Here is a 27142-nt window from a genome sequence, read left to right on the forward strand (position 1 = left end):
TCACGCGATACATCATTTCATTTCAATACAAATTTCGTTACCTCCCCACCTCTCTACATATATATTATACGTATATATATATATATATTGTATACGTACATATTACATATACATGTAACATGTGTATATAAATGAGTATGTAGGCAGCCGTACGAAACGAGGCGAAGAGAAACTTGCGACAGGGGTACAGAGCGTCGATGCGTATCGATTAAACGACGCAATAATATACCTCGGCGATACATAAGCTTGTCGTATACGTTGGTATATGCATATAAATATAATATAAGTATGGATAGAGGCGAGTTTGTTTCCATTAATCAAGAAGCCCTTTCTCCGCCCGTCCGCGTCCGTCGGCCGAGGGATAATCAAAAACACGAACGTATCTATGGCGGTCCATTCTAAATATCGACGCGATAAAGATTGCAACAAAGCAACGGTTAAACTGTGTCTAATACGATAGGGTGGTTTTTTTCTTTCAACGTTTTTTTTTTTTTTTTTTTTTTTTTTTATATTTTTCATGTTTTCGTTACGTAACCTTCGAAAAGTTGGTTTTCAGCCGCAACCGTATAGCCTCGTGAAACCGGAAATCGGTAGCGAAATTCTAAAAGGTTACTCACCCGGTTTGAAATTTTCAAACACTCCGACCGAAATATTTCGAAAACTATGGAAGTTGGGAAGCTGTTTTCTGGTTTTATTTTGTAGATGATCTAATTTTTTTATAAAGAAAAGGTGGAGACTACTGTACACTCATATTTGTATCAGCTTGGAACACGGGTGAGATAAAAGTTTATAAGGTAATGAGCATCTTCGTTCATTTATTCAATGCTCTCAACTTTAAACGTTCGCATCGAATACGAGATGAACGTTCGGGTTTAAAGCAGTTTTCACCTTTTTGATCGTCTGATGAAAATGAAACCAAAAACAGCTTTCCAACTTGTACGGTTTTCGAGATATTTCGGTTTAGAGTGTTTTATAAATTCAAATCGGATGAGTCACCTTTTACAATTTGACTATCGAGTTTCGTTTCAACGAGGCTTCGTTTCAGGCTAAAAACTAACTTTTCGAAATGTACGTAAAAAAAAGGTTAAAAAAAGTCCACCCCAATGTACATACTATACACACACACACACACACACACACACACACACACACACACACACGCACACATATATATATATATATTTAGCGTTTATACGTGATGTATTTTCCACCATCGTAACGTGCTGAAGCAGCATCGCAATTTCTGATACGACATTTTTGGATGTGGATGAGGGTTGAATTATTGGGCTATGATGAGAAATGCGCAGGGTGGCTCACAATCAGTTATCGAGATTCTACACGAGAGCACACAGAAGTATGTCGATCTTTATTGGATTAGTTTGGCGCGGACAAGAGAGGGTGGCAAAAGTCTGCGGTCTGTGAGAAATTTTGCGAATGAAAAAAAGTAATCGAAAAGTGTGTAAGTGTGAAGAATAAGAATACGAAAAAGAAGAAGAAGGAAAGAAAAAAAAGAAACGAGCGACTCTTATTCTTTTATTTCCCTTACTTTACTTTCGTTTCAATCGCCCCACTCTAAACCGCCCGTTATACCTCAAGTTGGAAGTTTGTTACGGATGCGTGTAACATATAGGTATATATACCATACGTCTGTACGTAAACGTGTATCGATAAAATAAAATTCTTCTCTTTTTCGTCGTCCCTCTCCCCCGTCCTTTTCTACCGATTTCCCGGCAACTCAGTCATCGCTTTATCAAGGACTTGTGCCTGCCGGAAAGAGCCGTGAAAAGGGATTTTAAAAGCTGTAAAGTGGGAACATTTGACGCCAAGGTGAACTCGGCTCGAGGCTTGGCGGATTAAAAGGTGTATAGTGTGTACCTTGCCACAAAAGGCATAAGGGGTAGGCGTCTGTGACGCAGTTGGCCCGCCGTCGCGACGTCGCCATCGCTATTCTCACTCCCGTATTTATTTTTTTCTACGTACGGCTGGGCCGAGGCTGCCGTCAAAAATTAAACGGTCGAAAGTTGGACAAAGGAAAGCTGGATCGCAGAAAAGGTAGATAGGAATTGTCAAGTTAGACGATAAGATGTTGAAGAACGGTGAGTAACGCGAAGTTGGACGGTAAAAAGCTGGACATCGCGAAGTTCAATAGTCAGAAGTTAGATCATAGGAATTCAAGCAGTGGGAAGTTAGACGCGGTGCGGGTAGGAAGCAAGAAGTTAGACATGACGAAGTTAGCCAGTGGGAAGTTAGACAGGACGAAGCTAGGCATTGAGAAGTTGGGCAGTGCGAAGTTGGACAGGAGAAAGCTAGAAATTCAGTAGTTAGACAGTAGGAAGTTAGACACGATGAAGTTAGGCGGTAAGAAGTTAGGCAGGAGGAAGCTAGAAATTGAGAGGTTAGACAGCATGAAGTTGGACACGATGAAGTTAGGCGGTAAGCAGTTACGCAGAAGGAAGTTAGAAATTCAGAGGTTAGACAGCATGAAGTTGGACACGATGAAGTTAGGCGTTGGGAAGTTAGGCAGGAGGAAGCTAGAAATTGAGAGGTTAGGCAGCATGAAGTTGGACACGATAAAGTTAGGCGGTAAGCAGTTAGGCAGGAGGTAGTTAGAAATTCAGAGGTTAGACAGCATGAAGTTGGACACGATGAAGTTAGGCGTTGGGAAGTTAGGCAGGAGGAAGCTAGAAATTGAGAGGTCAGACAGTAGGAAGTTGGACCCAATGAAGTCGGGGACATTGAAGTTGGGGAATGAGAAATTAGACAGGGGGAAGCTAGACATTGAGAAGTGAAGTAGTAGGAATATAAGCAATAGGAAGTTGGACCCAATGAAGTGAGACCCAATGAAGTTAGACTCGGTGAAGTTAGGCGACAGTAAGTTAGACGGTAGGAAGTTAGCCAGCAGGAAGTTGCGTTGAACCGATCACGCGTGTTTCACGGTCTACGCCGCGTGATTCGCAACCGCAATAATTGGCGATGCCGATGCGTTGTACGACGTGGAATGCGGGGAAACGAAGCGAGCATACACATACGGTGCAGCGCATTGGGGTGCCTGGCTCACCCCGGTTTCCAGGGCAACCCGTTACTCTTGCGTTTTAACGCAAACCACACGCGACCCCGAGACTGTGGCTCACGTTATAAATATACACCAACCCTGGAACTGCGTGCGTTATGACATAACGTGCGTAGGGTAACAGACCGACGCGCGCCATTCCTGCAACCGACTGAAATATGCTTCAGACACGCTCGAAGGTGTGCGCGGTTCCCGGGCCCCGGTCCGAATCCATGTTTTCAGACGTTTGTTTTTTTTTTTTTTTTTTTTTTTTTATGCCTACTGTGGGGAAATTTGTATTTTTTTTTTTGATACCAATTATCTCTTCAACACACCCGGTTGATTATACATCAGAGGGTGCGGGGATGCACATGAATATATATTGTTCAGTGTAGCTAAACTTTTTCTCATTTGCTTTTTTTTTTTTTTATTTTTTTGACCGCTTTTTACCAGTTACCACTTTACACATTTCTCTCTCTGTCTTTTTCTACTGTTTTTCTTCTCTTACTTTCCTTGTTTTTTTCTGCCTTACAGCTTCTGAGCGGGAGGAGGTAAATTTTTGGTTCATTTCTTTTTTACCTAAATTTTTTTTCTTTTCAGATAGTTTTTTCAACCCTTTCTCACCTTTCCCGCTGCATAATGTACAATCTTTCTTTCCTTGATATTGAGACAGGATCACTTTTCGTGCAATATTCGCACGATTCACAATATATTTGTCGTAATTTGCATTTCTGTAGGAAATTTTGAAATCTTTTTTTTTTACTGTTACAGTTAGTATTTGTTGTAACGGGCTAAAAATTGTTCTTTTCAAGTTTTTGAGTGTCTTGCAACTGTTAACGGTATTCATGGTACTTTCAAATATTCCGTCAACTACGATAACGTTATTATTATTTTTTCAAATTCCTGTTCTCTACAATCTTAGCAGAAAAATCGTAGAATTATACCGCTAAATAAAAACTTCCACGTATCAATTTTTGGTGATACATTCGTCTAGAAAGTTACCCATCACATGAACTTTATTCCATTGAAAAAAAAAAAAAAAACGTAAAACATATCAAGTTTATTAGTTATAATTTTTTCCCTACCAGCGTGAAATTCCTGCACGTGAGATGAATTTCACGCAAATGATGGCTGTATAGTAATAGCGCATGAGTTTATACCTAAGTCTTAGTCTAGTCATCCTCATCGTATGGGCAAACAATAATTCTTGAGAAAAGAACCGGCATTTCGAATTGAAATAATTCCTCCCAGCGGTAAAATGCATTTATAGGTATACAATGTAATAAAATATACACCGAGAGAAATTTTTATTTCCGGTTACCGCTCGGTCCTTAACTATTTTCATTTTTTATCAAAATCGAAAAATACAGTTCTGGGTTAAAAATGAAAATCGGTTTTCTAGCCGTTGCCGGAATGTCTGGTATCCGTTGCTATTCTTTCTCATTACGATCACTGTTGCTATATTTTCTTGTAACTGTTGCGAAAATTTAACGCTCGTGCAACGATAAATTGACGTTAAAGCCTTGTTTAACTAAAAAAGTAGAGTAGCCCGAAGAAACTGATTTTGCGTTGCAATAACCAAAAAAGGATCGACGATAACGCAAAATGTTTACGCGTACCTCGTTTTTCGTAATTCAAACAATATCCAAACAGTTTTTTTAACAATATGTACATGTTTTACTGAATTCTTTCAGTTACTGTAACAAATGAAATTTTACTCAGTATACGTATATCATAAAAGTCAAATTTCCAGCAATGTTTGCTTTTCACGCGAGGCTGAAACAAACCGTGTCCGAGATAGAAAAGCAAAAAAAAAAGAAAGCAAAAACGAATAGAAAGAAGAAAAAAAACCGTAAACCTATGCATACACGTATATACACAGGACGTATACTTCTGATTAAAAAAAGAAACATTGAACACAGAGAAAAAGTGGACCAGGTTTTTTTTTCTCAGTAGCAAAGCTTACGCCTCTCTGCACCCTTGTCGCGAATCGCAAGCTCGGGTCTGTACAAGCAGCCTCACCGCAGTGTGCGGATTATCCCAGAAAATATAGTACAACGTTGGTGCTTGCAACGGTGTATGCGAGCTTTTCTCACATACATATTACACGTACCCTAGGTATAAATTCCTCTACGCGGTTTCCTCGTTAAGCTCACAGTCAGGTAGCGACTAGAAAGTGCGCGCGGTTGGCAATAAGAAACAGGGAAGTGGCGACTTCTTTTTTTTTTTTTTTTTTTTTTTTTCCAACGAAAGCTCGAGTACACCTAACAGGTAAGAGTAATTTTTCGCCAGAGTTTCAGACCGTGTAAGAGTTATTCGGTGTGTGAATGTGCAAAAATATAATCACGTAGTGCAGAAGGTTGCACGGGCGAGGGAGGGGGAGGGGGGGGGGGGGGGCGGCGACGGGGGGTGAAAAGCTCGCGTCGCGTGTGCGGCGGCCGCGTTTAACCCTCGGTTAATATATCGATTTGCGAAATTTTCACGCACCGCAAGACCGCGACGCGTTTTCAAACGGCTGCTCGGTTCCGCCGGGCATCGTTCGACCCGCTCGGTGACCCCGACGACCTCTACGACCTCGGTACCCCGCGTCCCTTCATCCGCCCCCCTCCCCCCTCCCGCCACCCTGCCGGCAAACAAAGTTGTTTGCACAAACGTCGCAAACCTCGCCCTAGAGAGAATGGGATAGACGAGGAGAAGAAGACGAAGAAGGAGAAGAAGAAGAAGGAGCAACTGCACGCGAACAAGGCGAAAACTAGAAGCGAAAATTCGTACCCTAAGCGATTCTTCTCCTTCTTCTTCTTCTTCTTCTTCTTCTCTATCTCTCTGTGCCTCCCCCCCCCCCCCCCCCCCGCCATCCCTCAGATTATCTCTCCGAAAGCAGAACCCTCGATCATTTTTACGTCTAGAGATACCGGCGGCCAGACGGCGCTACCGCTTCTCCTCGTCGGTCCGCAAACCGCTGGGATTTTACCATGACCTGAAACTGAGGGCTGTTTCGACCGCTTTACGGTCTTCTCTATGAATTCTACGTTATGGTAATTCATCGTTGTGTGAGAGGTGCGTCTATATATACATGTATATATATATATGTATACATGTACGTATACAATACATACGTACGAGTATATACATGTTTTATAGGGTATATATTACAGCCAGCGATGCTTCGCCGCGGCGGCGGTGAAATTTTTCCGGCCGGGTTTTATATCGTGTGTTATGCCCATTTCGGTAAATGTATGCCGTACTACCGTACCGGATTCGTCAGGTCCCGAACTGCCGACCGAGAATCGCGGAAACTTTTACGCATCGCGATATTACGATATTTCTAAGCTCCGCGTCTCACGTACAACGAGGCGAAGCTTTTATTTCCTGACGTTTTTTTTTTTTTTTTCAATTCATTTGTTTGTTTATTTTCGTCTTTATCACGTTTTCGACACACCGAATTAATTATAATTATCAAGACTGAATTAACCAGGCTACAGAGTTTAACGATAAATCTCTTTACAGATATTTTCAACCCTCCGTCGCGTACATGTGTGTAGATATACACGTACGTGACACCTAGCGTTTATTACACCTCTCGTCTCGTCGTCCTTTTTTTACGCCCGGCAACAACTTCTGCGTTGCGGAGAATTAATTTCCCTCACCGATCGTCAGTCATGAAGGGCCCACCACTGCGCAATGAAACGTTATAGCAGTTTCCCTCACCCTTCACACCCCATGCTCGTGATAATCACACCGTTGTAGAGGGGTAAGCAGGTTAATTCCTATCTTTCCCACACTTGTTTCGTCCTCCCTACGCAAAATGTGGAAATATCGAGGAGAGGGAAGGTTGGTCGATGAATCTTTACGCCGTGCTTTGAACGAAATTATGAGTGAAGAAAAAAAAAAAAGAAATGAGAGAGAGGGAATATAATTGAAACGACGATCGTTGCGCGATACCAGTCGTCTTGTTATGAAATCAGCGAGATCAACCACCGTCGAAGCTTGGAGAACCCGACGACGACGATCTTCGGTGACTCGGAGTGCAGACGAGAAAACGCTTTAAAAGCTCGTTAGCGCAGCTTTCCCCCGATGCAGTGCACTTCCCCTGATGAAACATTACCCGGCGACATCCACACACGCTGCTCAATGCGTAGGCACACATCGTGAACCATGCGTCAAACTTGTGCTTCACTCGCAAAGCGGTCTCTGTGTGTACGTACATACGCGAGCCGTTTGAGGGGGTTGTTTACCGGGCTTCAATTACGCTGAGAGTCTCTCTCTCTCTGTCTCTGTTTCTCTCCCTCCTTAACGTTTTTGCTCCGAATAAAATAAGGAGGACCAATTTTTACACTGGGAAAAATTTCATTTGCTACAGTGACTAGAAAAATTGAATGAAACAGGTATCGTTAAAAAAAACTGTTTGGATACTGTTGGAATTACGAAAAACGAGGCAGGCGTTAACATTTTGCGCTATCGTCGATCCTTTTTTGGTTATCGCAACGCAAAATCGGTTTTTACTTTTTTTAGTTAAGCAAGGCTTTAACGTCAATTTATCGTTGCACGAGCGTTAAATTTTCGCAACAGTTGCAAGAAAATATGGCAACAGCGATCGTAATGAGAAAGAATAGTAACGGATACCAGAGTTTCCGGTAACGGCTAGAAAACTAATTTTCACTTTCTACCTAGAACTGTATTTTGTCGATTGTAGTAAAAAATGAAAATAGTCAAAGACTGAGCGTTAAACGGAACTAAAAATTTTTCTCGGTGTGTCTTCATTTTTAGTTCCTAACCGAAAGTAACGATCATACGTACATGCAAGTTTTTGTCACTTGTAATGTATATGATATTTAACGAATTAACGAAGCAACTTGTTGATACGTATTTTTGAAAAATCGTAGCAATATTTCCGATATACAAATTTGCATCGGTGCAAACTCAGTAATGTAAGTCTGTATTGTATCACTGAAAAAAAAATCGTTGTATATACACTGAAAATCAATGAAAAATTAGTAAAAATTCACTGAATCCTTAGCGTAATATGGAACATTCTATGTCAACTTGATTAACGATTTTCCCTCACAACTTTTGATTTGATTCAGGATTTTTCAAACGATTTTTGAATTTTAAAAATACGCTCTCGAATTTTATCAGATTTTTTTCTACAACCGTTCATTTTCTTATGATTATTCAAACATGTCTAAAAATTTCAGAGTTATACAATACGGACCTGCAAGTTTTTTCAGTGATCCAAATTCCAAGAGAACAGACTAACGATTTTTGTTTGGAAAATTCACTTTCACCCGCACCTTCACGGTGATGAAATAAATTCCGATTCTAGACATGAAAGGACAAAAAAAAAAAAAAAGAAACAACAAATCGTCGAAGAATACTCGTTTCAACAAAATGTAGCATTTCTTTTGGAATCGCGAACGCGTATCGAATGAAATATTTTTAAAACGGATCAATAAATAATTTCTAACCATTTTTCAGAGTGAGAGTTTCTTTTTATTTCACGAATGAAACAAATGAAGGACATTTTTTCAACTCTCTTTCCTTCCCGCAATATTTTCAGACAGTTCGTTAGAGCTGATTTTCGAGGGGAGCGGATGATAAAAATAATCCATCCATCGATTAATTGCGTCTAAGAAAATAATAAAACACGAATCGATCGAATCGGTAGAAGTTAATTTTTGTTTCTTCTTACTTCTTTGAAACGTCGCATCTGGAACCAAAATTTCTTAAATTTCAGTACGTAGTCCCAATAGCGAATAAGTTTTTTGATAATTTTTATAGTTTTATAGAAAATATTCACCCATCTTTCACTTATCGCATGAGATAGGTTACTGGGTCAGTAATGCAATGGTAATAATTTATACTCTAATCGTATAAATTGTTATTGTATCGCGTCGTTCATGGGTGGAAAAATAATAAATTACACTCGAATCAGTCGGGTAAAAAAGAAACTATTTAATCGAAAATCCATTATTTACGGTCATTGTTTGCAGTACGTAGAAGGCGTGGAAGGCTTGTCGGAACGGTCAGCGAGTCGGCCGTGCATACACACACAATCTGTGTAATCCAGGGAAAGTGCCGGTATCTATAACCCCCGATCCTCCGGACCTTACTCGCTGGTTGTTACGGGCAAATCGACTCAGCCCCCAACAACGCGCAGCAGTAGACACGGAGTCGGGTTCACCTCGAAAGTGAGTGTGCGTCCGTACCGCTTGGACAGCGGAGCTTGAGCCCGGCATTTCGGGCCTCTCTATTATTAGCCGCGAAGCCAATTTTCGCCGGAATTTAAACCCCGCAAAAGTCCAATATCTCCTCGACTACGAATCCGACCCTACAGTCTGAACTGAAATCCTCCGGACGTTCGCACCGCGATTAGGAACATCGATCACCAAACCGCCGACGTTTCGACTGTCTATTGGTTTGTTTGTCTCGGCCTCACGGGTTTTTTTTTTTTTTTTTTTTCTCTGACAACTTTTTCTTTTTCTCAAGCAATACACGTCGCGAATGTCTGAAGCCGTTGCGCCGATGGAGAAAATCGATTTGAGATACAAATTGGAAGTGTATTTTGGAAACATTGGAAAACCAGGCGAATTTAGAGTGCCTGAAGTAAACTTCTGAATAATTATCAAATTATATCAGACAATGTACGATCGAATTATTTGGAAATATTCTAAAATAGTGTCTAAAGTATAAAATGATTTAAAAGGATAGGATCTTCGAATTACTGTACCAAGAATCTGAGATATTATTTGAAAATATCTCAAGTACCTGAAACGGAATCTAGATAAGGTCGAATTTCGTATTATAATCGATAACGAACGATTTTCGATTACTTATTCAACTCCGTTTTCGGTTATGTTGAAACTTTTTTTTGTTGTATCTCTTTCGATACATGCAATTTCATACAACTTCGTACAACCAACGATCTGCACTGAGTGAAATTTTTATTTCCGGTTAACGCTCAGTCCTCAACTACTTTCACTTTTTACCACAATCGAAAAATACAGTTCTAGGTAGAAAATGAAAATTAGTTTTCTAGCTGTTACCGGAAAGTGTAGTATCCGTTACTATTCTTTCTCATTACGATCGCTGTTACTACATTTTCTTGTAACCGGTCCGAAACTTTAACGCTCGTGCAACGATAAATCGACGTTAAAGCCTTGTTTAACTAAAAAAAGTAGAGCAAACCTCAGAACGTTGCACTTGCCAAAATAGGATCGACGATAGCGCAAAATGTTTACGCGTACCTCGTTTTTCGTAATCCCAACAATATTTAAACAGTTTTTTTCAACGATGCCTGTTTTACTGAATTTTTCTAGTTACCGTAACAAATGAAATTTTTCTCAGTGTAGCAAAATATTGAAAAAAATATTTATTTATAATAAAACTGACGTTGCTGAGTGGCTGAATCTTCTGAGCGATTAAACTGGCTTTTAGGTACGCGAATGCTTCATACCATTTTTTTTTTTTTTTTTGTTTTTTCTTGTGTTTTTCTAAAGATGCGTCTAAAAAAGAAGGAGAACAAGTCTCGCGTAAGCGGTATAAACGTGAAAATTTTTCTGGTGACGGAAGTTTGGAATAATCGTGTACTACGTAAGCGTAGGGTAGTTTGCATCTTTCATCTCGTCGACGGCGCTTCGTAGTTCTCGGAAGGGAAACTAAGAGAGAACTGCCATCTCCGTCTCGGGCCGGATATACGCCGGCAGTTTTCCCTCAAGAAATTCGTACGGGCTGATCTCGTCGAGCTGTACGAATGGTTTTGTGTATATAAAAGCTGCAAGGACACAAAAGATGCGAGGAGACATTCTCGGCGTATAAAGTGTGTACCGCCTTCCACCCGCTCCGATCTGTATTCAAGGTACTTCTTGAAACGAAAGGAAAAATGGAAGGAAAGAAACTAAAATCTGTGTGCAATATGAAGCAAGTAGAACTGCACGCGGAATGCTTGACGATTAACGTATGTTTACAGCTGATAAGTGATGGGCGTCCGTGATTGGTCAGCCGTGCGAATCTGTTTGGTACTATGAAAAAAAAAGTACTCGAGGTGCGATTCGATGATTTTATTCAATTCTTGATATGTTTTAGTAGGTAAATAAAAGACCAGACATCGAGCCCTGAATATGAGGCGGGGATGAAGTTCCGAAAGCTCTTAATTTCGAATTATTTTCTGGCGAGAATTGAAGTAAAGAAATAAAACTTTGGAGAAACTGAGATACGGCAAAGTTTCGAATGGTCGGAAAGCGGAGGGCTCAAAGTTCCGAAATGCAAGATTACGAAAGTTCAAGTTACGAAAAGTAAAGTTCCGATAGTGCCAAAACTTTGATAAATAAAGTTTTGGTCGAGTAAAATTCTGACGTATTAAAATATACTCGCACAGCTTAGTTTGCTCAACGAGTGGGTGTAAATAATGAGAAAAACCGAAGATCGGAATTACCAGGATTCCAAATGTAAATATATCGAAAATCCAAAACAGAGAAAGATCAAAATGGGGAAGTTTCAAGCCTGAAATTCACGGAACTAAAAGCGTCGTACGTTTCGTACCATTCGAAACTTTGATGTTTCGTCAAAGTTTGATTTATTTACTTCAAGTTTCGCCGCAAAAAAATTTGGAATATCAACCCTGCCCCCTAAATAATAAGAAATATGGGACTCCAGAAGTGATACGTGCAACATTTTCCAATGCGATAAAACGTGTCACGTTGTAAAAAAAAAAAAAAAAATCATTTCCTTCCAATCTCTACCCCAGCAATATTGAAGACGAATTTTATTCCAGCGTCACTGATATACCCAAGATTCCTTTTCATCCTCGTCTCGTTATCGTTATATTATTACGTATTATTAAACGGTCGAATTTTTCGATCGTCCGAACAATTCCCGAGGCATGGAAAATGAGATTTAACCGCTGCCAGAGACGATCGGTCTGAGAGAATGAGGATGGAGGAAAAAAAAATTCGTTTTTCGTCTGGCATCGATGCTGCTGCTTCGTTATTAGGCAGAGAAACTGGCTGATTGTCAGACAGACGCTTCGAAAGAATAAGACGTTTGTATTTACCGAGAAGAGCGTCTGTAGACTTTCTGTTGCGCACAGACCGTCGAGTCTGATAGCAATATTAAGGCGTGAATATCCTTCGTCGACAAAAGTGAGAAGAAAAAACAAAAAAAAAAAAAAATAGTAAAAACGAGAAAGAAGTTTTCCAATTACGCTGTAGGGGATGAAATCTAGGCAAAGAAAAAAATTAAGATATCCTCGCTATAAGCTTGAATTTTTATACCGTGAAATACTCGCCGCTTTTTACAGTTTCACCTTTAATTCCTATAATCTTTTTCCTTCGTCGGTTTCTAACGGAGAATAACAATAACAACAACAACAACAACAACAACAACAACTACAAGGCAAAAGAAGCTTGCAATTTTCGTGAAACTTTTACGTATTTGAATTTAGCTCGAACGAATCAATCGAATTTACGCAATTTGAGAACAGAAAATAATCGTTCGTAGGATAATTATTATTGACGTACCCTCTATTTTGCAATTATTCCGATTCTGGGGATAGATTTTAACGGCGTGATTAACTCACTTTTGCGTGTCGGAGCGCGGGATGAGCATTTTCGCGATACGGCGGTAATGCTAATTCATTGATTACACACTTTTAAACGTTCCTCAACGTAACCCCGTCAAGCATTCGCCGTATCGCTCTTCTGTCACGAATAATTACGGCGAAACGTACACTCGCCGATAGAATCCGCATGTTTGTTTGATAAGCCGGGGAGAATCCCGTCAATATTGCTCGCATGCGTCGTTAAAGTAATCGGCCATTTTTTTTTAAATATTGATAAAATTTATTTATATAAAAAAAAAAAAAAAAAAAAGTATGAGATGAAAAAGAAGAATGTCCGTTTTAACCTACCATTTTGGTAATTTGGTATTTTACAATTTTACAAATATTAGTTCGGAATTGTAAAATTTTAGTGATCGATTAAAACCTGGTGGACTTTTTTCTTTTTAATGATGAACTTTTTTGTATGCGTAGTGTAAAAAAAAATTCCGCCATCACCGATTTTTCCGTAATTTTTTCGCGTCATTATGCAATTTATATGCAAATATACGTACGCGTTTCGTTAATTTAATTAAATCCTCCATCCTGTTAATCAGAGAAAAGTCATTCCGACATGTACAAGAATAAATAGCAAACGTACGAATATTTGTAACAAAGATTCTTGTACAAAATATTTACGAGCGCGAGCTGTTTTTTTGGATAATCGTTTCTTCGATACGAATATTATGTAGAATAATCGAGAGTACAAAAGAAGTTGTCACGCAGCACGTTAAAATGTTTATTGATAAAAAAAAAAAAAAAAAATTTCAACAACATACCGACGTTATACGTATTAGTTAAATTATATACCCAGATACAAATCGTATGTTGTACGTAGATACAAAGGGGTGGAACTCGATTTGCCGCAGGGGATGAACAGCGATAACGTTTCTCGTCGCGAGGCTCTGGTTTATGGAGAGCACAACGCGCGAGGCTCTAGGATTGGAAAACCGTTTTCACTTGGAAACAAACAAACAAACGACTATGGAGAACGGTTGATCGCTTGCTTCGCGAACAATACGATCGGATGCACAAACTCGCACATATATATATATATATATATATATATATATATATATATATATGTACATGCAGACGCGTGTATACCTTGTATACCTGTATACACTTACAAATGGCTGCACACACACACATCCACTCGACGCTTGTGGGAATAAGCTATTTGAAGGTGAAGAGAGAAGCTCAGGTTGCGCACATTCTCGCCTTTCTCGCAATCAGAACTTTGCCATCGTTGCGGAATACTGCGCGTATTACGCAGTTGTCAGTTTCGTTATCAGGCGTAAGATACCGAGGCTTGGAGTTGAAAGAAATGGAAAAAAAAAAAAAAATTTACGTTATGACAGGCGAGGCATTTGCATGTGGAAAAAAGAAGATTGAAAATAAGAAGTTGCAATCGTTAACTTTGACAAACGCTTAAAAATCGGTATGACATTTTTGAAAACACTGAGAGAAATTTTTAGTACCGGTTAACGCTCAGTCTGTAACTATTTTCATTTTTTACTACAATCGACAAAATATCGTTCTAGGTAGAAAATGAAAATTAGTTTTCTAGCTGCTGCCGGAAAGTCTAGCATCCGTTGCTATTCTTTCTCATTACGATCGCTGTTGCTAGATTTTCTTGCAACTGTTGCGAAAATTTAACGCTCGTGCAACAATAAATTGACGTTAAAGCCTTGTTTAACTAAAAAAGCAGAGTCAACCTCACAAACTGATTTTGCGTTGCAATTATCAAAAAAGGATCGACAATGCAGCAAAATGTTTACGCTTACCTCGTTTTTCGTAATTCCAACAATATTCAAACAGTTTTTTCAACGCTGCCTGTTTTACTGAATTTTTCCAAGTGCAGGTTTGTAAATTATGCGCTGTGTTATTCGAGAGCTTCTTTAACCAGTTACTTGTTACGTAATTGATAACATTATTTGGAGAAAAGTAGCTGTCTTACTAATACAGTTGGTAAATTTTTTCACTGAAATTGAAGCTAATTTAAATTTGAAATCTGTTCTGTATCGTTGCTGTTTTATGTATGCGTCCGATGGTTGTACAAGGCATCGATAACGATCACGATTTCGCGTAATAGAATTTCTCTGAAAAAGGGATTGCTAGTTGAATGAATAACGAGAGTCATTTGCGCGGTTAAAAATCGTGAGAATGAGAAATTTTATGTTACACAAGCTTTCGGTCGACCGTTATCGCGTCTTCTTTTTTACACTTGAGGAGCAAAAAAATTTGCCGAATTTAAGCCGGTAGGTTATACCCTGTCCCTCGGACGTTTTTTTTCATCCGAACAAATTTATTATCTGAAATTGGTGAGATTTATAATTCTTTTCACACGATCCCCGGCTCTACAGACGTATCAACCCTACCTCTGTTGTGTTGCGATACTGCAAAAACGAGATAATCGGTCGGGTCTTCTAATTTTAAACCACAAATCATCCACCCGCCAACGTTCTTCGTCATCTCGTCATTCCCTCCTCCAATCTCATCACCCGTCGAAAACTTGTTGTTTCGAAATTGGGGAATTTGACGGGTCAATCCAGACGGCCTTTCATCCAAAGCCCTCGTCACTAGCGGACAGCTGTATTACCAATAATTCTCCAACTGTTGTGAAATTCCTCTGATTACATCAGATTGGAAATTCATACCAACTGCGACGAGACGGAATGATAATGTAAAATCTTTAATTAACTTGTTGGGAATTATTTATTTTTTTTTTTTTTCCTACTCTCATTTACACCAAAACAGCAGATGGATACCCCTCATTATTCGTTATCTCGTTTTTTATTCGAACGAAAAGTGTTTTTCAATTTTTTTTTTTTTTTTCTTAGAAATCTTATACCGAGTTTCTAGGTTGGAGAAATCATGAGAGAAGAAAACAAGAAGTTACCGTATATACGGTGAAACATTAAGACTCGTGTAAATTTTTTGAATTTCAATATATTTCAAGTGCGTAAAACGAACGAATGTAAATAAATAACCCCTAACGAAGAAAAAACCGTTCGATTTCAACGGGAAGTGAATATATATACCGGTGCAAATCGCAAATGTGTGTAAAAAAAATGAAATGAAAAAATAAAAAAAAATCGAAACGGTAAAAACGAATAAAAAAAAAAAAAATGAACCGTGGTATCGAAATGAACAGAATCGATCAATCTCGAGGCACGTCAAAGTCGCGGGCTGCATTTTGTCGGGGACACGCGTCAATCAAAAAACTTGGAACGACGGGGGCAACTTTTAGCTCCGTTGCCGTTTATCGAATGTACGAGATGGGTTAAAAATGGCCGAGGGGTGATTTGAATGGTTTGCGATTTTCGAGGAAACTGGTTTCGGTTTCGTTTCGTCGCGTCGGTCAGATTGATCGACCGGCATTGCACGCCGCAAAAGTAAACATAAGTAATTCGAGAACGGTGCGTCGGCCCGTGAAAATTCGAGCTTTTGGTAGAAGCTTATCCCTGATTTTGTTCGTTTTATCCGCTTGGATGGGAGTTTTCTTCACCTGACCGGCGAAACTTCCGCGGTGAGACTGAAACCCGTAAAAATCGCATCGAATGAAGAGGCTTGGCTGCGTCGAGAGCTTTTCTCCCGAAGAAGAAAAAGCTCTCGAGAAAGGCGTCGTCGCGCGCTTCTATACCCAGAGTTGTTCTCGGAGCTTACAAAGAAGACCGGGAGAGGATTGCACATCTGCGCGTTTAACCGTCCTCCTCGCTATGTCAAACTTACTCGAAAACAGTCCCGAGACTCTGCAAGTACTCAGAGCTTCTGTACCGATGCTGCAAAACTCTTGGAAGCACTTCCGTTGAGATCGAATCGGAAACGTGCCGCACAAAATCACGACGGAGTTTCTATCCGTGACTCTAGACATTCCCCGACCAATTGACAAACCGCTACTTCCGGTCTTGGATCGGCCATTTTATTTCCACACAATGGGGAAAGCTGCGCTCGCTCTAAAACTTTCCACGGATTAGCTACCAGATTCAGGAAACGTCACGAATTGGAGACCGTAGTTTCTTCTTGTTTCTTTTCCGTCATAAGTTGACGGAGTACCGAGGAACAAAAAAATATCATCTACGAATCGATCTAGCTTCAAGAATTCTTGTTGTATAAATATTATTCTGGTACATGGAATTTTATCGTGCTGAATTATTTTTAAACACAATCTTTCCTCGATGTTCGCGGAAAAAAAATCGAGAGCGAAATGTTGTTTTATTTCTTTCCTTCTTTTTTTATTTTCTTTTATTTCTCTCGTCTCAAGTTTCAAGACTTTTATTTGAATTCTCCGTCCTCTGCGTGATGCGGGATTTATTATATGATGTAAAAGGTGTGAAAAACGAAACAGACATCGCGATTTAAATCATGAACCGGGATTTTTCTCCTCGTGAAGAAAGAGAGAGAGAGAGAGAGAGAGAGAGAGAAAGATCAAATAAATAAATAGCAGGTGACGAGAGACAGATAGCGAAAATTAAAAAAGTCCATTAACACTGTTTGTATCGGATGAGATCTGGACACTCGTCAGCGATATCCGTATGGTATCATCGCCCTTATCGTAAGCGTCGGTTTATCAGCACGAAAAGCTGTCGTGACGACAACCGAACGAGACACACGACATCCCTGCGAAAATCGTCGTTGTTTTTTTTTTCTTCCTCTCTTTTTCGCCGGCTCGTAAACCTTTATTTCCATCAGAACCATACCCTCCTCTTCCTTTTTCTCCCCCACCTTTTCCTCCTTGTCAGCTATCAAGCCGACGAGCTTCTCTCCAATCAATGAAATAATTTAAACACGCGGCTGTACGTTACGGTGACCCGAAATTTTCGTTTGCAATTTAATCCCCCTTCCCGCCGTAAAGAAAGTCAAGTTTTACCCCAATGCTCTCGTTGTCAATGGCAAGATGTGAATAAAAAACAAAAAAAACTCGTCGATTCAATAAATGTAAACGCACGAACGAAACGTTTTGTCAAATTCGGAGTATATTTTACGAGCAGTTTCCTTCGACGAATTTTTACACTGCTATCGACAAGTTGGCCCGCAAAAAGTTACCGAGTACCTGTGCAGAAATCGATTGTACGAAAAAGTTTTACGCATATTTCTATTCTATATCTTTATATTTTCAAGATTTTTATCAATTCGTATTCTAGCAGAGTTTGGCGAGAAGAAATATCTCGATATTTCGTTCTCTTTCTTTATTTCAATAAAAATTGAAACAGACTCGAGATACTTGAAAAGGGTACGTTGTATGAAAGTCGCACATTCTGGACCATATAAATTTACAACATAATGTATCAGAACCAGTGAAATTCAATCGCGTAGTAGATTTTTACATTCGTCGTTTGTCACGGTGAAGCAAAAAATACGATCTGTAGTTATTGTAAAATATGTAGTCTGAAAGGAATTTTTTATTTTTATTAACTTTTATTTCTCTCGTCACAAGTGAAAAAAATTATAAAGGAAATGGCGCGAAAAATTGGAATCTAATCTACGTTTTTCATATTGCAGAAAGAGAAAAAAAAAAAAAAAACAACAACATTAAAAATAATTCATATTTTTTGACTTGCGCGCGAGGCGAAGAAAGATATCTTACGCTGCACACGGAAGAAACTTAAGCTCGAGTCGGTGTAAATCTTTCCATTTTTCGTGTCCCTGCATTTTGATTGCGCGGTCGTTATCGCAATTTTCACGTCGGGGGTTCACGGAGAGCGATAATCGGCTCGCGTGACGTCGGAACCCCCGGGCGAACGGAGTTAGTGCTGAGGTGAAGCATTCGCATCCGCACAGCCTCCGCCTCCTGTAAACGATAAACTGCTCGAAAGGTCCTCGGGGAAATAAAGACTCGGTAGGTATAGAGCGAGCTTTGCGAATAAGTCGAGACTCGAGGAACCTGCGAGTCTTGATACGAGTGCGTTCTTTGCGCGGCGGCGGCGGCGGCGGCTTTATTGCCCAGTTGTGTAATTCCGCCGATGACTGGGTCTGATTTTTATTACCTTCACCCCGGCATTTCATGCCCGCTTCAAAACGATTTCGCCCATTTTTTCGCCGCGCTCTTTGAGAAAACTGGGCCAACTTACCGACTGGGCTGATCTACGCGAGATCCTACCGAGAAAAATTGACCGACTTATCGACCGAGTTGATCGACGCCTGACTCACGCGAGACCTTAACGAGCAAATCGATCGACTTATCGACCGAGTTGATCGGCACGTAACTTACGCGTCACCTTACCGACTGAGCTGATCGGCGTTCGATCTCCGCGGGACCCTACCGAGACTTTTATTTAGTTATTTTTCACCGTGCCGCAAATCGCCGTTCACTTTTCTCCGATTTACACGGTTCGTATTCAATAAACGACGTGAAACCACTTGCATTATCGGCAACCTTTGCCGGCAGTAACGATATATTTACGTGAAAGAAAACGGGTGTAACGATGCAGGCTGTAGTTGGGCCGGATCGAAGTTTTCCGCAAGTCGGTGCTTAGTCGCACGCAAGAAGTCCGAGGGCTGAACAGCGGGTCAGCCTAATCGGCAAAGTATAACCTCCAATTTTATTTTCCAACGATACAGATAAGCTCAGGCGTTAATATTATCTCGATTACTGTTGCGGCAGCCGTGCTGCGCTGACCCAGCCCTCGGAATCAGACCAACGAGAAATTCAATTTCGGCTTATCGCTGCGGGATATGATACTTATCATCGGTACACTGGAAGGGTCGGTTTTCCCATTTTCCCCCCCATTCCTTTCTCTCTCTTTGTGTTCCTTCTTTTATCCAGTACTTTATGTGAACTTGTCATGCATCAGGTGTAGGGAACACGTGGTTTGACCAAAGAAAATTTGTCAACTCATTTCCAATGCGAAAAAACGCCACGAAATTATCGAGCTTGAAGTTAGCGGCAATGATGTATAATTTTTTTTTTTTTTTTTTTGAGTTTGTAAATTTTGATTTGGGATATGGTTTTCTTGATTACGTGGTTTCGTGAATCTCGGACAACGCCGTGCCGAGTAACGAATTCTTTCGAAAATTCATCTTCGCAATAACGACGTTACAAACTTCAAATTCATAAAAACTTAAACCTGCCTTATGAAAACAACCCTTCCCTTCTTGTGTTCTTGCGCTTATTTCACCCTTGATATCACGGCTATATTGACTCTTCCAATATTACGTTTGGCACAGCATAGCGTTTATATGTATAATACATAAGCCCGTGGGCTTATAATCCATTCTTCGGTGTTCTCGAAGGGGTTTTATCGCCGAATCAGCCGGGTCAAAACTATTTTGTAATATAATCGAGTCTAAATAAATTTTTGGGCTTTCGGTAAACCGCCGGGACGTAATATTATTCTCTATATATGTGCGGTTGGGCGGTGACCACTCTGTTGAATTCGAACTTTCCTAAATTATTGAAACAATATATGTGTAGCCTCGGGCAACTTTGCCACTGGATTAGGGCACCGGAAGGTCCATAATTCTATTAAGCCTGTTTATTTTAACCCTGTTAGGAGGCGAGCGGGCTCGGTCTTAATTAAGGTAGGCACAGGTGGACATAAGTCGCAATATTCCCCCGATGCTTTGATTCATTTTGGATCAAAGAAGATACCAAAACTAACTCTATAAAAATAAAACTACCTCCCCTTCGTCAGTTTTAAGAAAATGAAATCAACGTTCATATTTTATAAATTTTAGGGAATCTGTTTACGAAAAAATTTAATTCGATGCTCATTAATCGTGTTGTGGCGTAAAAATAAATCTGACATTTCGAATTGTTTCATAACAATTCGACACGGTAACCTGAATTGTTTAATTTTTTTTTTCCAGTAGCTACGACACTCGTTACACTTGTTGTAATTTTTCTGATAATTTAATCCTCGGTTTTTAGATACCCAATCGTTTGCATTTCATCGGCCCATTGGCTGAATTGATCGTCTGGACTAAAAAAATGTCGACTCCTTGGTTTGAGACATCTTCCGGCCTATTTGAATGCTAGATTGTAGTTTTGAAAATATCATCGGCAACGTTGAAGCCCCCTTAGCAAGAAACTTACTTTGAGAACCATAATATTGCGGGGTTTCGATGTCAGACTATCGAGTCGTGTATCTGACACGATACCAAATTGGCCGTACGTCGTTAGTCGGCGTCGCGACGACGCGAGTTGGACGTCGTACCGTCGTCGAGCTGGTTCAAACCGACGTTACAGCCACGCGTGTGTGTGCGCGTGTGTGTGTGTGCGGTCGTAAACTTTTTTTTTTTCTTTTCTTCTCTTTCGGCTTCAGTGCAAGTGCCTCAGCACCTGCCTACCTGCCTGTGTGACTGCCTTCGCACCTGTTAACACACTTCCTTGCTATTCGCAACCCCGTAATCGCCTGCCGCTGCTACGGCAAGTGTTGAGGGTATGTAGGTACATGTAAAACCATTTTAAAGGTGCAACCACTCTTCCAACGAGAAGTCGGTTACTCCTTTCGGGATTCTCGTAATGCTTAGAAAATATCGCTGCATTTTTCGTGATTCCAGTATTTCTTGCACCATTCTTCTTTCTTTTTTTTTTTTATATTAGTTTGAATTTTTTCCTTCTCGTAAACGAATTTTGCCAGGCTGAAAAAACGTGACCTCTTCAATGCTCGAAGAAATTGGATGGAATATGAAGTCGGTGCGATTATTTTCACACACCCTGAACTTTTGAACGTGGTCATTTTGACAATTGTGGAATTGTCGAACGGTCGAGAAGAATTGTCTACCATCGATGGGATGTTCGATGTACGTTATGAATTTTTAACAATTAATCACTTGACGAAACATAATTATTTAAAATTGGGGAATTTTCAACACCTAAAGCGAGAAGACAAGCGTGAAGTGAGACGCGAGATTAGCATGAAACTTGTAAGCTGAGCATTTGGTTTATTCGGTAATTATTTGGAACAAAGTTGAAGGGGTTTGACACCGTCTTACGTCTACGGTGAGTGTAATTACGGTGACGCGGCAGGGGGTTGGGGAATTTATTTACCGAAAAGGGAAGCAGCTTCGCGTGCGCATCGCTACACATCGACGAACGCAAATGCAAACGCAGACACTTACACAAACACGCACCGAGACGTCGAGCAAACAGTCGGTTATCCTAGTAAAATGCCCCGGGGGCCGGCTCTCGACTCTATCGTGTCTGGTCGGCGTAACGATTTAAGAAACTGTCATTTTCGCCCTATCAGATGGACGGCTAGTCGAGGCCGTGGCGTCGCGACGCCGCCGTCGAGTACAAATTCACACTCCACGAGTGCGAGCTGATCGGCATTTAACGCACGTGTGATCTTACCGAGAAAAATCGACCAACTTACCGACCGAGCCGATCGGCGCCTGACGTATGCCAGGCCTTTCCGCGAAAATTGACCAACTTACCGACTGAGCTGATCGGTGCCGGAGGTTCGCGAGGCCTTTCCGCGAAAATTGACCAACTTACCGACTGAGCTGATCGGCGCTCGACGTTCGCGAGATCCTACCGAGCCTCCCCCCCTAGCTACCCTCAATTTTCGGAGCGCAGCGCCAGCTCGGCGAGTAGAAAACCAAATTCAACGAGGCTCAAACTAGATTCGGCAGTGCACGACGACGCGACGAGAGAAAGCTCCTCCCGTTATTCGTGGTTTCGTGTGTGTATTGTCAATTCCAAGCGCACAACAGCTTTCAGACCGTATTTACCCCGCGTTTGATCTTTTGCCCGCAAATTACACGTACCTATCCTATTCCTACGGTCTACTTGCCCCTTTCTGTCCGCACTCGCTTTATCCACCCGCAATGAGCGGTCGCCTTTTCCTTGTTGCCTGTTCATCCGACCATACTTCTATCTCTCTTCATCTTTCTCTTGTAAACCCGTCGACTGTTTTGCCACTGATGTAGCGCGGAAAATTGTTTAATGCAAAGAAACGAGGCTGAAATTAGCAACGATAACGTGTGAAAACACACACGGAAAATGGCATTATTGAACAGGCTACACATTGGTTCCCTTGTTTGACGTTGACGTTGTTCGTAAAAAGGTATGTGAATTTCAAACTCCATGATTTAACATTTTGTTACCGAATCGCAATTTTTGTAAACGATTTATCAATCCTTGCTTGTCTTGTTATTCAAACTTTTGGTTCGTCGAAATTTTGCTCGGACATATTCTTAGCCTGTAAAATCGTACGTTTCAAATTTCAAATTTCACATCGTCGCGAAAATCATCGTCTCCGAACGAAAAAAAATTATTTATCCTCAGCTCCAGTCATTTTTTCATGTAATCGACCTAATCTTAACGAAAAAAAATATTTCATCACGTATCCTTGACTGTTTTGAAATTTTTCATTTGGTAAAATACTAAAAATAAAAAAATAAAATTCTCCTGCCAGAGGAGGTGCAGCCAGTTATTTTATTCACGGATCAATCAGATAACCGTGCAGTGAAGAGAAACAACAGTTATATCCGACGAGTAGGTAAACATTACACTTCGTTTTATTCATCGCATACTCTGCCCAAATATAACGTCAACCATGATATTATTTACTGTCAAACGCCAACAGCGAGGATTCTGCATTGTACGCTTAACGTGTATAATACAATTAAAATCAAACAGATAATATCGCACTGCTAATTATTATTCCAAATACATACATGCATATATACATAAATATATCTATACGGAGTGATTAGCTAATGGTCAAACGATTCAACGCGCAAGCGCTAAAATTTTAGCGCCTAATCGTTGTTTTATCAGGTTGACCGACCGTCTTAAGTTCAGGTGACAGGTCGCCGCGATGTATGTAACCTGAAAAATGTTGGTACCCCTGACGAAACAACTGCTTTTGCTATAGAATTTTAGCGCATGCGCGTTAAAACATTCGATCGTTAGCTAATCACTCTATACATATAGTTGTCGGGATATTCGTTAGTCGTTATTTTTCTTTTCAATTCCAATTATTCAAACTGACTTTTTTTTTTCTCTCGTTAATTCATTCATTTCCCGTTAAATAACGATAACAACAACAACAACAACAACAACAACAATAATAATAATAATAGCTTGGTGGGGTGGTAATTCGCTCGACGAACGGATTCCAAGTGACCGTATTTATCGGGGTCGCTCATTTTCCTCGGTTGAAATCGCTGTTTTTCGGTGTAAATCTACCTACGCCGCCTGCGAGGTTTTCATTAAGCCGACGGACACGAGAAGCTCGTGAAAGCTCCTCAAGCCGCAAATCCTGTTGAAGGAGAAGACCAGGAAGCCCGGTTTGTTCGGTCAAACATTTGTAGACAGCCAGAGTCAGAGCTTTGATTTTCACGGGTCTGGTAGGCTGCATGTACGTGTACGAATACCACCCTCCTACACTCGATCCCTTACATACCCATACATACATACGTAATAGACTGAGATTACATCGGTGGGTAGAATTTAGCCCAATAAATTAGGTAATCGGCGTATAACTTGGCGGCTGAAATCGATGTCGAATATCGACGATAATTTCACAAGAGGAAGTGAATTTGATTGATTTATAATATTTGAATGATTGTTGACGATTATCGTAGCTTGTTTGATGATTCGTGACTAATTATGTGCAGCAGAGATTCAATTCTGTGAATACGGGAAATTTTTTTTTTTTTTTGTCAATCACTGGCGTGTCATCGAATTATATCGATAAATAGTAATACGATAGTTATCGTTTTGGACAATCGAAACGCTTTCGTGTACAAGTTTAATTTCCGTACCAGATGTTACATGACTGGTTAATGCACGGAATTTTATTCGACACTCTTGGTGGTATGGCTTCGGTGATGTATAGTTGCTATCTATTTGTCAAATTTGACGATGAAACATACAAAGATAGAAAATGAATAAATTGTTAGAAAAAGTATAGTCGTCGATGCTTTGTGTTGATTCGCTTTAGATTTGTTGAAAGTCTGGTTGATTTAACCATTTCACTGTAAGATGCGACTCATTTTATTCAGAATACCTTCTTCAAAATCAATGAAATACTTTTGTTCTATCATGCTGGTATCGCTGGACATCCAATTTTTCGATACTACAACGAATGGCAATATCGAATCGACTACTGCGTAAGAAAGAAAATCCGTTTCAGTGACTTTGTGAGAAAAAAAAAAATAAAAAAATTGCAGTCTTCGGAATAAAATGAGCTATCATAGATCGAAATCGAACGAATTTACTAGATTTTCATCAAATTTGAAACGATTTTAAACAAATATCGATGTCTAGGTGAGTTTTTGCCTCACAAGTCCAGTATTCTAAATTGCCATATTTTTCAAACGATATCACAGTTAGTACAACTTAGGAATATAATAATTCGATGAAACGCTCAATGCGTGATAATTATTTCGTCTAAGAAAAATTGATAAAATGTATCGATTTTTGACCTTTTTATTTTTATTTCTTTTGTGCCGTTTCGCACGCGGTTAGAAACTCGAAACTCGATCCCCGACAAAAAGCAAAAAAAAGCAAAAAAAAAGAAAGAAACGAACTAAAAAAAAAGCCGAGACCGAAACTGAAACTGTGTTATTTACTCAACTTTGCGGAGCATCCTGGCGTGACGAGGACTTTCAAAGGACGCGATGCTATCCTTCGACTGGGAAAATGTTCTTTCCAACTTTGTTACAGGATTCTAACGACCTTAACGACTATCGCATTAAGATAACCTGTTCCTGTACACTTTGAAAAGCTGCGTCTCTACGCATGCATGAAAAGTATAGCGGACAGCGTTTTTGATAACATTCTCATTACAAGAAATCGCAAGTTACAAAAAACGTGAGTCAGGGTTGAAATTCCGACTTTGAAAATTTTCGGAAGCGCCAAATTCCGAATTTCTTGGTGGCGAAACTTGAAGTGAAGAAATCGAGCTCTGACGAAACGTCAAAGTTTCGAATGGTACGAAAAGGAGAAAATTTGAAAATCCGAAACATCGAAATACCGAATAATCGGTGGTTTTCAATTCCGTGAATTTCTGACTCGGTGAAATTTCAGCACTTTCATCTTTTTTTGTTTCCGATTTTCGATACTTTTACTTTCGGAATCCCGTGGTCATTCCAATTTTCGCTTCTTCTGATCCTTCACACCGACTAGCCGAGTAAATTACGCTGTGTGAGTATATTTTTATATTTTTACTCTATCGTATGTTGAATTTCGAAACTTTGAGGTGTCAAGTTACCAACCATTGGTAACTTTGTCGTTTCTCCGAAGTTTGATATCCTTACACGAAGTTTCCCCAGCGAACAATTCGTAATTAGAAAAATTTCAAATTTGGAACTCAAACTGCGACCCTGTAACCTGTGTTGTCGTTCAACGAATTCAATTCGTCCAACCATAATTCTCGTCCCTTATCTTCCCCTCTCGCGCTCATTCTACTTTATCGTATTTTCTCATTTTCTTATTCACCTAAAATTCCCCGGGTGCGTGTAAACGAATTCTCCCCTCATCTCGGTGTAATAACACGAAATCTTGTTTCACGGATGAAATAAAAACCCGCCAGGTCTGTTTGTAACGATTCTTCAAGCTCGAATATTTCGCGGGCAAGGTAAGCGGCTCACTATTCCCAGCATCAGTAGCAGTAGCAGCGAATATCCACTTAATGCCGAATAGAATGCCTCTCAAGCTACTGCGAAAGAGGATCACTGCCGTTTCTCCCGCTTCAAATACACCTACGTATATTATTCGCGATTCACCCTCTTCTCTGCATGTAGATACACGGCTATGCACCAACGTTTCCCTCTGTATATATATATATATATATATTTTTATTTTTATTTATTTTTTTTCTCTCTCGCTCACTCTTTCTCCTTCGGGCTCTTTATGTTCCACTCGCAGCTCCATCGGTTCTCTCCCTCCCCCTCCCTTTCCGAGACTGCATCCGAGCTTTTCGTGCAGTCCGCGCTTTTCCGCTTTATACTCACTGTCATTTACCAAAGAAGTACCAGATCTCGACGTTTCTGAAGAGACGAACTCACGGCTCTTCGAAACTCTTCTCTCTCTCTATCTCTCTTTCTCTTCCAATTTCACTCGCGAATACCAGACAGCTCACTTGTATCATACACCATGTATTATAATTGCAAGACACCGATGGTATTTTTTATTCTCAAGTTTGTATTTATTCTTAGTTTTTTTTTATTCGTCGAAGTTTCATTTGTCTTTGACTTACACCTTTTTTTTTTTTTTGACACATCCTTTTTCATCGTGTAACGTTTTTAAGTCACGACTAGGTTGTTGGATTAGAATGAAATTTATCACAAATAAAAAATCGTGTATTGGATAATTCTTTTCCTCATCATTTCTATATTCAGTTCCGGTTGCGTGTTACGTATCCTGGATTATAAAAAACAGAGTTAACCTTTTTTAAAAAATTTCTCTGTCAATTCTTATGGCATTTGATAGATATCACACGATTTTTTATTTTTGTTTTCCCCTCAATACGAATCTCTGTAAATTTTGTCAACAATTTCTTTCAACCTCGACAAAACTTCTCAGGGTTTTATCAGGTCGATGT

At 40.1% G+C, this 27142-nt stretch overlaps 1 protein-coding gene across 1 annotated transcript in view; it reads right to left on the minus strand.

The window, feature by feature from the left end:
- dpr12 (defective proboscis extension response 12) overlaps positions 1 to 26483 on the minus strand; it is a 159071-nt gene extending 132588 nt beyond the window's left edge. Inside the window, exon 1 of the mRNA XM_046634921.2 lies at positions 26431 to 26483. The gene's annotated coding sequence lies outside the window, so the exon portion shown is untranslated. The remainder of the gene's footprint in view (positions 1 to 26430) is intronic.
- Positions 26484 to 27142: the final 659 nt, after the last annotated feature.

This window comes from Neodiprion pinetum, chromosome 7, assembly GCF_021155775.2.
Source record: "Neodiprion pinetum isolate iyNeoPine1 chromosome 7, iyNeoPine1.2, whole genome shotgun sequence".
Taxonomy (NCBI): domain Eukaryota; kingdom Metazoa; phylum Arthropoda; class Insecta; order Hymenoptera; family Diprionidae; genus Neodiprion; species Neodiprion pinetum.